This window comes from Megalobrama amblycephala, linkage group LG6 (assembly GCF_018812025.1).
Source record: "Megalobrama amblycephala isolate DHTTF-2021 linkage group LG6, ASM1881202v1, whole genome shotgun sequence".
Taxonomy (NCBI): domain Eukaryota; kingdom Metazoa; phylum Chordata; class Actinopteri; order Cypriniformes; family Xenocyprididae; genus Megalobrama; species Megalobrama amblycephala.
Genome location: NC_063049.1, coordinates 37,897,470 through 37,910,434, shown reverse-complemented (window position 1 = coordinate 37,910,434; position 12,965 = coordinate 37,897,470). Strand labels below are relative to the sequence as shown.

Genomic DNA, 12,965 nt, shown 5'->3' with positions numbered 1-12,965 from the left:
CAGCAATAACCAAAAGCAGCAGCAATAACAGCAGCAGCAGCGTAGCAGATCTATTCCACCAAGACCAAATATATCAACACTGTCATATTCATTACCATGCCAAACACTCAGAGAGCTGTCACTGTCACTGTTACTGTAGACTTTCGAAATATTAAAGGTGATAGAGAGGATTTTTTCGTCAACTGAGAATCCAAAGACCGTTACTGAGTTTTTGAAATGAGTGCATGCGTAAGAACAACCCCCCTCCTTCACAGCTCATTTCAAAGGAACGCCTCCCAAAACTCGTGCACGAGTATTGGAACACGAGTGTTTGTTTACCACCGGCATTCGCTGTGTCGTGTTAGTGGATTCATTATGTGAATCCTCACTGCAGGTAATTCATAATCTGCAGTTGTTATTCCTGTCTCCTGACAAAAACATTGCATGCGGCGCCTGTGGAGTGTGGAAAGTTACTGGAGCGCGCAGCCGCGCTCGTCTCTCACAAGGAACGTCATGGCAGTGATTGACAAGCCAGAGGGCCAATCGTTTACGCGATGATCGCGTAAACGATTGGCTGATGTTTTTAAGGCCCTACCTCGTGCACAGATGATGTATATGTATATTAATATTATTCCTTTCAGTGCACCTAATAAATAGTCTTTTATCAGTTAGTAAAGACAGTTTCAAGTAATATTGCAAAAATGTATAAAACAAAACATCCTATTTAGCACCTTTAAGTAAATAAAACACACTACTTTTCAAAAGTTTGGGTCCAGTAAGATTTAAAAAAATAAAAATTTTTTTTTAGCAAGGACGCATTAAATTGGTCAAAAGCGAAGAGATGTCTTTCAAAAACATTGAAAAAATGTTACCAGACAAAAACTTTTGTTTATTTGTCAAAATAAAATGTTATTTATATTTAACTACATTTTAAAACATGAAAAATAAATAATTATTAATTATAAATAATATACATAACTAGATTTGTTTTGTGATTTTAAAAATGTATGTATATATTTTTTTTTATTAATAAATTGATCATTTATTCTTACATTTTTAACTAGCACTCAACTCTTCCATAATAACACTAGAGCCAAAGCTTGTTCCTAAACAAGCTGTTTTCTATTTTTTCCGCTCATTAGCCTAGATTCAACAAATAGTATATTATATTCAGGAGTCAGCTAGTGTAACCTGAGGTAAGTCTGGAGAAAAAAAGAGGGAGTGTAGGAACCCTGAAGAAACAAACTCATACCAGGCCACCCTGTTCACCTCGGGAACAAATAGTACCGCACCACCTGACCTGACTCATGTTTACACCCTGTCATCACTGCCGTCCATTTACAGGTTGAGGCCTGACCTTATGACCCTCATCACGGACAAGGAGCAGGTAATATCAGGGAGGAAATGACTAGAGCTTAATGAACGTCAAAGGGTGGAGAAGGCACAAAACAAGCACTGTTTATTACCCACGTCCCAGTGCGTCTGACAGACCGTTGCGTAAGCTTTAACAGATATGCTTTCATTTCACAGCGAGTGCAGTTAATCTAAACAGCAGTCACACAAGCTGTCAAAATCACTGTGCACTGAAGTTTGATGAAAAAGCAATGAGGCGATGTCAGGCGATGTCATCAAACCAAGTTGTCCTGTCCAAAAGTCCATTTGTGTGTTCAAGAACACAAAGGACAAAAGTACAACTATGTCCTTGTGCTCATTGATTTTTTTCCTTAAGTAAGAGGCAGGGTGAGGAAGAAAAGTGGGATTGAGTGGTCGGGAAACATTCTGTACCCTCTATTAGACGTGATGGCGAGTGAAATAGCAGCTGTAATAAAGTTAATTTTTCCAAATTATTCAGTCTGTCTCCTCCGTAGACGGACACAAAACACCTTTATGCTGTTTACTAGACACAGCTGAGCTGCTCTGACAGTTCAAAATGAAAATCCCACTTGATCGTAGAGTTATTCAACACATTTCTGTTATATATCAGCATCCCGCAGGACTAATGTAGCCTTTTTATGATAATGGGCGCCCTCTGAATCTATTCAAGCGTGCACACAGTATCAAACTCACTCTACCGCCAACCTTCTATCTCAGAGACATGTTTCCATGGTAACAGTGGGCCGGATTGAGTAATGTATCAAAATAATTTTTCTGACCCACAGGTATTTTCATCGTCATACTTGGCTAAACACAGCAGTAGGAGTCTGCCATTAACACTGTTGCCTGCATTTAAAAGGACAAGCACGATCAGGCACGAAATAACTTTTCAGTTCAGATGAAATGACGTGGGCCTGTATCAGATAAAGTGCATTTAAAATGTAGGAAGGTTTTATCAGGTGCTTAATTGAAATACTTAAAAAGGTTTCATATTCAAACCCTTTTAAGCATTGCATTAAAAAGGCTCGCTCTCTCTCTCTCTCTCTCTCTCACACACACACACACACACACACACACACACACTCTATCTTAATGCAATATAGAACTGTTTAATAGTTCAAAACATGGAACATACACTACCATTCAAAGTTTGTATAGAGTAAGATTTTTTTTTTTAAAGAAATGAATAGGCTACTTTTATACCACTAGGATGCATTAAATTGAAAAAAGTGACAGTAAAGACATTTATAACATTACAAATTTCTATTTCATATAAATGACATTCTTCTGAAATTTCTATTCACCAGAGAATCCTAAAAAAAAAAAAAATCTTGGTTTTCACAAAAATATGAAGCAGTACAACTGTAAGAAATGTTTCAAATCAGCATATCAGAATGATTTCTGAAGGATCATGTGACACTGAAGACTGGAGTAATGATGCTGAAAATTCAGCTTTGCATCACAGGAATAAATTATGCTTGCAAATATATTAAAACAGAAAGCAGTTATTTTAATTTGCAAAAATATTTTTCAATATTACTGATTTTACTGTATTTTTTTGATTAAATAAGTGCAGCTTTGGTGAGCATAATACCTTGGGTATACTTAGATTTTTACGCATTATGTTAGTGTTCGCGCGCAGTCGAGCACACAGCCTGGAAGTATACTTCATTTGACTCGTATGTATACACAGGCATTTGACTCATGTGCCGTATTGAGGAATCTCTCGACAAGAGTTACAACCCATGTAAACATCTTTGTATTCTTTCATGCTAGAGTTGTACAAATGAGGGTAATTTCCAACCTATTCACACAATCTCTCGTCTATGTAGGCCTCCATCGTCGCTGTAGCTTGCATGCGTTCCGGTCTGTTCTGTTTATGCAGTTTTTCTTTGACTACCTTGTGAATCGACGCCCCCAGGGCACGTTTGCCACCTTGTGGATAAACTAATTACTGCAAAAAAAAAACCAACAAGTATGTGTGGTTAGGCTACAAAAATTTGCCGGTGTGCATACTCTTGATGACGAAATTCGTGTCATGCACAATGTACGCTGACCCTAGCGTACACGTAAAAAGTGAAGTATACTTTGGGCTTAAGAGACTTCTTTCAAAAAAAGATCTTGCCAATTCCAAACTTTTGAATGGTTATGTATTTTATGGAATTTGTTTTATTTCCAGATTATATAGAAAACATTTTCCTGGTTCAGCAGCAAAATAAGAACACTATAAAACAGAGAAACATACATTAAAAACCACTTCTCTCTAATTCTCTAATAACAACATATGATAACCAGGGTTTCTGTTCACTTCAGACACTAAGAATTAAGTTTTGCCTACCAACATCCTCTCTCTCTCTCTCTCTCTCTCTCTCTCTCTCTCTCTATATATATATATATATATATATATATATATATATATATATATATATATTCTGTTAAGTTCCGCTCTTAAGGTTTATGAAGTTCCCTGGGCATCTCCCATTTCCTCTCATCCTATGTGGGATTGGATCATACTATCTTCTGGTCAGCCATCTGTTCTTTAATCTATAATTAAAAACTTAATGATCGCATTACAGAACCTTTTTCTACCAAATCTAGCTGGATTATCTGATTTTAATGGATCTGTCGACTGAGAGAGGGTGGTCTATGGTCTTATTCACTTTAAAGAGCATACATAACTCCTTACAAGAGATTCAAAATGAAACTACAATGACTTACAACTGCCATATCTGTAACACTGCATTACTTTTCGTCATATGTTTTGGGAGTGTCCAACTGTTATATGGACTTATGTAAACTGAGCCTGAGTCTCAATGTGCAAATATCCATCCCAAATAGTATGTGACGTTAGTAAAATTCAATACTATTTAGGGCGGATATGGTGGATAATGTGTGCACACTGGGATGCAGGGTTAGTTTTGTCCTCCTTTTAACAAATAGAGTGCCCCAGGGATGACGCGTTTTTGTAGGCCAACCCGGAAGTTAGCGGCGCACGGGTTCCCTCGGTTGAAAGCCTATGCATTTTTCCCATAGACTTTTGGAAAATCGCAGAAAATAAGCTCTGTGTTTAATAAAGGGTTATGACACTTACACGTTTTGTCTATCAAGATAATCTTTACAAGTTAACACAACATTTATAGATTTTGAAGCCTAAATAAAGTCGTCAGATATAAAAGGCTAACAGTAGGCTATAAATGGACTACAGCACAAAATGGTCGCGGGTCAACGTCGTCACCACCAAGCGTCCTCAAACTGTATTTAAAAAACAACTTTATTTAAAAACATGCTCGCTGATTATGATCTGTGCTGTTATGAATACTTTTCCACTTTTTCATGAGAAATGCTGTCCAAATGTCCCGTTTTTAGTGATGACGTCTAAAGTCCCCGCCAAAGGAAGTAGTCCCTTTTAGCAATTTGTTAGCAACCACCGATTTTAAGACACAGTAAAAGTTTAAAAAATCACCAGTGGGTTATAACTGGTGTGTTTTATGTCATAGATCAAAACGTGAAAGTATTTAGAGGCTTTGTTAACCACAGACCTTATTTCAGGCGATTTAGCAAAAACCCATTCAAAAAACCCATAAGGTGCGTCCCAATTCGCGTACTTGTGCACTATTCTATGACGTTTTTAAGTAAAATACTGCAGTAGTGCGTTCACACTGAAAATTCCAAAAAGAAAAAGTGCACTTTAAATACCCGGATGGTGCACTAAATTAACGGAAAAAACGAAAGTTGCGTCCCAAATGACGCACTATACACTATGCACTTATACACTATGTACTTGTGCACTATGCACTCATCCATGTAGTGCGTGAATTGTATGAGGTTATTTTGTCATTTAACAACGGAGTCCGATCCTCCCTTCCCCTCTGCTACGTAATTAAAGCTGCGACAGTTGAGTGCACGAAGTGTCCAACATTCCACACTTCGTTTTTTCCGTTAATTTAGTGCACCATCCGGGTATTTAAAGTGCACTTTTTCTTTTTGGAATTTTCAGTGTGAACGCACTACTGCACTATTTTACTTAAAAACGTCATAGAATAGTGCACAAGTACGCGAATTGGGACGCACCAGAAGTGTGGAATGTTGGACACTTCGTGCACTCAACTGTCGCAGCTTTAATTACGTAGCAGAGGGGAAGGGAGGATCGGACTCCGTTGTTAAATGACAAAATAACCTCATACAATTCACGCACTACATGGATGAGTGCATAGTGCACAAGTACATAGTGTATAAGTGCATAGTGTATAGTGCGTCATTTGGGACGCAACTATAGACTTTACGGCGTTGGAACCGGAAGTCCTAAAATGCTAACTCGCTTCCGGGTTTTGCCTACAAAAATGCGTCATCCCTGGGGCACTCTATTGATTACACCCCTAATCCAGGTTTGTCTTCTCGATGATTCTGGCTTCTGTATAAGTTCAGTAGGAAAGAGAATGTTTGCTGGTTTTACAGCTGCAAAGAAGACAATAATATAGAACTGGTTTACACTGCACAAACAGAACTATAAACAGAACTGCAAAAAACAGACTATATAAAAAAAAAAGACGACGACGCACCTTACTCTCTTCCATTGTAGCATATTATGGGAAGCCAAACACACCAAAAGTGGTACGAGGCAGCGGGGTGTTACAAAGCTCGCGCCGCGCTGACATGTCATCTGCGCGGATCAATGGACCGAGCCGCGCGACCGACTCGTCAGCGCAGCGCGGACGTGTTTTCTAGCGCCACCCAATGGGCAGCGCGGCGCGAGCTAATCTCATCCAATAGTATCCAGCTGCAGACCCGCAGCACCACAGTTTCAGAACCGCAGTTTCATGATGTCTACAGTATTTAACAACAATACTTTTAAATAAAGTCATTTTTCTGTTCATATAGGCCTAATATGCATAAGATATCATGATGTACAAAGAGGAGTTTTAATTACCAAGTTAATCGATAATGCAAACTATGTTTTGTTAAGGCATGAACTAATTTGTATAAACTGTGAACAAACACTTTTAACCATATAATTTTGAAAATATATTAATAAATGTGTAACCATATAGTAAAATGTCTCCCTTGACTGTATGTGATATTATTTCCTTATGTTCATGTTGTGAACGTCTGACAAATAGTATAAAGACACAGAGGCATTTAAGGGCATTTAATGTCAAAATATAAGCCTACATGTATTTAATCATTCCAAATCCTTGAACAAGTGAAACATGCATTTAAGCCAATGAGACATCAGAAGGTGTATATGGTGAGTGTATGATATTTCTGTCATGATGTGGTGAACGAATTTATATTTATATATTTATATTACTAAGTATTTGTATTACTAAGTGTCTGCTAGGCTACTGAATCATTTACATTTTATCATTAAAGATTTTTTTGCATTTGTCAAAGATATGTATCGTGTTAATATTAAATAAATATTAATAAAACTTATTCATTTTGTTTTCAGGGATGAAAAGACAGGGTTTTCTGCAGAAATGCCATGATATGGGCTTATAATCTTTAAGTGTTTTAAGATGATTATTTGTTTTTTGCTTGTTTTTATTTTATTATGCGCAGTTTAAATATGTTTTAATCCTATTATTTTAGAAATGTTTTATATCCTATTTGTTTTCAGCACACGTTTTACTTGTTCAAGGCTTTTTAATGGTTATTTTTATTTGACATTAAATAGCCTACGTTACATAATGTAAGTATTATGTGTAACAATTTGAACATGAAGGAAATAATACGATCAAATATACAGTCAAATGTTACACATGTATTAATATATGTTTGAATTAATAAAATAAATAAATAAATAAATCTTCTCAAACTCTGTGTCATTGTATTAGCCTATTTAAAACGTGGAGAAAATAATTTAAAAATAAAAACGGCGTAGTTGTAGCCTATTCTCGCAGTAGCCTATACACGACTGTGTTTGTATCCATTCATTGACATTAACATATAGGCTGTTTTAAAACTTTGCTCTTTGTACATCATGATATCTTATGCATGTTAGGCCTATATGAACAGAAAAATGACTTTATTTAAAAGTATTGTTGTTAAATACTGTAGACATCATGAAACTGCGGTTCTGAAACTGTGGTGCTGCGGGTCTGCAGCTGGATACTATTGGATGAGATTAGCTCGCGCCGCGCTGCCCATTGGGAGGCGCTAGAAAACACGTCCGCGCTGCGCTGACGAGTCGGTCGCGCGGCTCGGTCCATTGATCCGCGCAGATGACATGTCAGCGCGGCGCGAGCTTTGTAACACCCCGCTGCCTCGTACTATGGCGGGCCGGAAGGTCCAAAAATATGGCTACCGACTTGTCGCGGGAATTCACTATACAATTGCCAGCAGCCACTGAGTTTACCACTGATAGGCCGGCGGTGCATCTGCATACACACTCTCCTCACGCAGCGACTCACCACTCACCACTGACTCTCCTCAGCCGGCGACTCACTTTCCTCACGCAGCGAACGACTCACTTTCCTCACGCAGCTGACCACTGACTCTCCTCAGCCGGCGACTCACTTTCCTCACGCAACGAACGACTCACTTTCCTCACACAGCTGACCACTGACTCTCCTCAGCCGGCGACTCACTTTCCTCACGCAGCGGACGAATCACTTTCCTCACGCAGCCGGCGACTCACTTTCCTCACGCAGCGGACGAATCACTTTCCTCACGCAGCCGGCGACTCACTTTCCTCACGCAGCCGGCGACTCACTTTCCTCACGCAGCCGGCGAGTCACTTTCCGCAGCCGGCGACTCACTTTCCGCAGCCGACGACTCACTTTCCGCAGCCGGCGAGTCACTTTCCGCAGCCGGCGAGTCACTTTCTGCAGCCGGCGACTCACTTTCCTCACGCAGCATTAACTCTCCTCACGTTTCTTTTCAAATACTGTGATGGTGCAATAACTAACTACATCTAGTAAAATTGATCATTTTTGTGTTGTAAATGTAATTTATTCTGAAGCAATATTCCCATCAGTGTTCTGTAAACTGTTACTGTTAAGATGTAAACTGTTAATCATCAGATTTGTATATGCCCCCTTAAAGGGATAGGTCAATCAAAAATAAAAATTCTGTCATCATTGACTTACCTTCTAGTTGTTCCGAACCTGTATGAGTTTCTTTCTTCTGTTGAACTAAAAATATATTTTGAATGTCAGTAAACAAACAGCTGACTGTAGCGAGTGACTTTCATAGTAGGAAAAAAAAAAAAAATATGGAAGTCACTGGCTACCATCAACTGGTTACTGACATTCTTCAAAATATCATCCTTTTTCTTTCTTCTGTTGAACTAAACTCATATAGGTTTGGAACAAACTAGAGTGTAAGTCAATGATGACAGAATTATCATTATCATTATTATCATCAATTATCACAGGTTTAACGATCCCTTGAAATTGATTGTCATGGCATTTTTTTTTTTTTTTTTTACCTTTTTAAAAAGGTACTTTTCCCCTAACCTTGGCTATCAGTCTCATGTTAATTAGAATAACTCACTGTAGGGCTTTTACCGTTATTTTTTCCACGGCAGAGGAAACAGAATCTGCATCAGAAGTGGCATTTAGATGCATGTATAAAATTGAATATGAATGTGCAAAACAAGCATGAAAAACACTGTTTAACAACTTTACAATAAAGATCTATAAAGCTTTTGTGGATTTTACAAATTATCTTTAATATACAATATTCTGAAAAAGTGACATTTCCCTTTTTGCAAAGTTCAAATGTTGATAAAATATATAACTTTAACTAAAGATACATTTTTGATTTGCAGCTGTCATGCTTAAACACTGGTTCTGCAGATTTTTGACATTTCAAAATTGCATTGTTTTTGTAACCATCACATTAGACTCAGTGAAACAGTCACTGTTTAGGGGCCCAAGCTGTTGGTGCCTTGTTTAAAATGTTATTTGTAGTGAATGCTCTTTTGAATAGTGTTATCAAATAAGGAATCTGTTGTAAGCTGATTAAATTTTTTTTTAAAAAAAAACATGAAAGTAGCGTATACCATAAACTAATGTGATGGTTACAAAAACAATGCAAATTTGAAATGTCAAAAATCTGCAGAACCAGTGTTTAAGCATGACAGCTGCAAATCAAAAATTTATCTTTAGTTAAAGTTATATATTTTATCAACATCTGAACTTTGCAAAAAGGGAAATGTCACTTTTTCAGAATATTGTATATATTGTATAAAGATAATTTGTAAAATCCACAAAAGCTTTATATATCTTTATTGTAAAGTTGTTAAACAGTGTTTTTCATGCTTGTTTTGCACATTCATATTCAATTTTATACATGCATCTAAATGCCACTTCTGATGCAGATTCTGTTTCCTCTGCCGTGGAAAAAATAATAAAAGCCCTAGAGTGAGTTATTCTAATTAACATGAGATTGATAGCCAAGGTTAGGGGAAAATTACCTTTTTATAAAGGTAAAAAAAAAATAAAAAAATGCCATGACAATCAATTCCAAGGGACAGTTAAACCTAAATGATAATTCTGTCATCATTGACTTACACTCTAGTTTGTTCCAAACCTATATGAGTTTAGTTCAACAGAAGAAAGAAAAAGGATGATATTTTGAAGAATGTCAGTAACCAGTTGATGGTAGCCAGTGACTTCCATATATTTTTTATTTTTTTCCTACTATGAAAGTCACTCTCTACAGTCAGCTGTTTGTTTACTGACATTCAAAATATATTTTTAGTTCAACAGAAGAAAGAAACTCATACAGGTTCGGAACAACTAGAAGGTAAGTCAATGATGACAGAATTTTTATTTTTGATTGACCTATCCCTTTAAGGGGGCATATACAAATCTGATGATTAACAGTTTACATCTTAACAGTAACAGTTTACAGAACACTGATGGGAATATTGCTTCAGAATAAATTACATTTACAACACAAAAATGATCAATTTTACTTGATGTAGTTAGTTATTGCACCATCACAGTATTTGAAAAGAAACGTGAGGAGAGTTAATGCTGCGTGAGGAAAGTGAGTCGCCGGCTGCAGAAAGTGAGTCGCCGGCTGCAGAAAGTGAGTCGCCGGCTGCGGAAAGTGACTCGCCGGCTGCGGAAAGTGAGTCGCCGGCTGCGGAAAGTGAGTCGCCGGCTGCGTGAGGAAAGTGAGTCGCCGGCTGCGTGAGGAAAGTGATTCTTCCGCTGCGTGAGGAAAGTGAGTCGCCGGCTGCGTGAGGAAAGTGATTCGTCCGCTGCGTGAGGAAAGTGAGTCGCCGGCTGAGGAGAGTCAGTGGTCAGCTGTGTGAGGAAAGTGAGTCGTTCGCTGCGTGAGGAGAGTGTGTATGCAGATGCACCGCCGGCCTATCAGTGGTAAACTCAGTGGCTACTGGCAATTGTATAGTGAATTCCCGCGACAAGTCGGTAGCCATATTTTTGGACCTTCCGGCCCGCCATACCAATCTCCTCCCGAAGTTCCAGAAAAAAAAGTCAATTTGTGCTTCAGTGACTAATTTGCTCAGAGAAGCTGTCAATCATGATGTCGAAACCTGCGTTTTTAAAGCATCATATAACTTACTAAAAACAAACTTATTTAAAGAACGAACACTTTAACATCAGCGTGATAAAAATTGCCTAAAAACAGAAACCATCTTTGGAAAAAAATATCTGACGTGTAATTTGACTGCGGGGTTAATGACCTATACTGCATCCAGCCATCTGGGCCAGTGGTTCCCAAACTTTTTAGCTTGAAGGGATTACCATCCTTCCGCGTACCCCCTCTCTTCCACTTAGACTGCAGTCACACCTTTACCATTAAGGGACAATATTTGCCCCCTAAATTGATTTTCCAGTACATTTTTTTACCTTTCTGAATAACTTTATAAAATAAATGCAGTTTTAAATAAAAAATGTTCAACAGAGAAATATGCAATGATGGTAAAACTAAGTAAAACTTTTAAATATTAAACTAAAACCGCCAGTAGGTGGCAGCAAGTCACTGTTTTTATGAGTGAGTCATCGAGTCATTCATTCAGTAACGAAGCAAGTGGCTGTGAATGAATCATTGAATCATTGACTCTTACGATTCGTTCAAAGCCGCAGAATTGTTCGTGAAACACAGACGTGTGTTGTAGTTCTGCTGTGGTTTTCGTTAGAACTATTATTTCACTGCAAAATAGATTAAATACTGACAGTACTGTGTTTAAAATGTATGTTTTGTTTTTTGACCTGTTGTAGGCTATAATAAATGTCACGTTTGCAGTCATGTCACATGTGGATATTTGGGAACAAGTGCGTTCTTGCTCGTTATCATCATTAAATACAAGAACTCACACAAGGTATGTTTTTGTATCGGAGAAAGTTTGAGTCTTAAATCGAAATTATCTGTGTCTATATGTTCTTCATGCGAGTAAGTGCTAAATCCCTACTGTTACAAAGGTGCATTGTCGAGAACGGCAGTAATTTAGTGCGATTTAAAGCAGAACTAAGTAACTTTTTTTACTTTCATAAATAGTTTTCTAAGTCCTTACGATGGTTAATTGACTTGTAGTGGTGTGTTTGAGGTGAGCACTTACCCCCTCTGGCACGTCTACACCAAAAAACAGCACTTGCAAGTTGAGCTGCGCCGACCCGATACAATCTCGCCCCATGTTCACGTTCACGCGAGAATGACAAAATGCTTTACGGTAATTCAAAAACAATGTATATATTATGACTTTATAAGACAAATTTCGTAAATTACCCACCTCCATCGAGATTTCTTGTACTGTATTTGCAAAACTACTGCGCTGGTGAGTGTTGTAGTCGTTGTAGTCCAGAGCTGCGCTTGGAGTATTTACGACAGTGTGATTCACTGAAGGAACCTGTAGAGGGAGCTTTAAATCGGCAGACTGCACGCAACGCAATCATATGCGTGCTGCTTGTGTCATTTTTGACTGCAAATGATGAGGTAATTTGATTAAATGTGCTGGATTTACGCCATTTTGGCAGTTAAAATAATATTAAAATCGAGCATGTATTTCTAAGGTAGAATTAAATGAACTACTCAGCATTTTGTTCGCGTACCCCCTTTTGTCACCTCACGTACCCCCAGGGGTACGCGTACCCCAGTTTGGGAACCACTGATCTGGGCTATCGAGACTCTTTCACTTTTCAGGACTCGTGTGGCAAAAACATATTGGATTCATAGCCTCCTTAAAAATGACTTGTGAATGTACAACAGCTCTAATTAATAAGGCTAAACCTAGTACCATTGAGGCTTGGCAAAGTTTTTCTTCCAACATATTGGATTATATAAAGGAATGATTACATAAAGTAATGATTACGTAAAGTAACCCTTTTTCAAACTCTTAAGTTATTGATAAAATGTCCTGTTGCTCCCCCTTCCCTCTTTGTTTGAATGTATGTCATGTTGTTATATCTAAAAGACAATAAAAAGTTGATTAACCTAACCCTCCCCCCAACACACACACACTTCAACATGAGTGCATATTTACTTTCTGAAAGCCAGTAAGCCAGTTTACCTGTTTAAACACTGTAAATGGTTTCTTCAGTCACCACTAAGATCCTAAACACACACACACACACACTGGTTGTAAAACTAAAAGATTATAAACACTCAATGAATAAATGCAATTAAGGAGACTGATTAAC

The 12,965-nt window shown here is 37.9% G+C and overlaps 1 protein-coding gene across 4 annotated transcripts in view; it reads right to left on the bottom strand.

The window, feature by feature from the left end:
- The window catches only part of ppp1r1c (protein phosphatase 1, regulatory (inhibitor) subunit 1C), a 39,016-nt gene extending 32,988 nt beyond the window's left edge, over positions 1-6,028 (bottom strand). For 2 of the 4 annotated variants that reach the window (XM_048194517.1, XM_048194516.1), the window contains exon 1: positions 5,913-6,027. The gene's annotated coding sequence lies outside the window, so the exon portion shown is untranslated. Of the gene's footprint in view, positions 1-5,912 lie in introns of all 4 variants that reach the window. The other 2 variants (XM_048194518.1, XM_048194519.1) reach the window with 2 other exon arrangements.
- Positions 6,029-12,965: the final 6,937 nt, after the last annotated feature.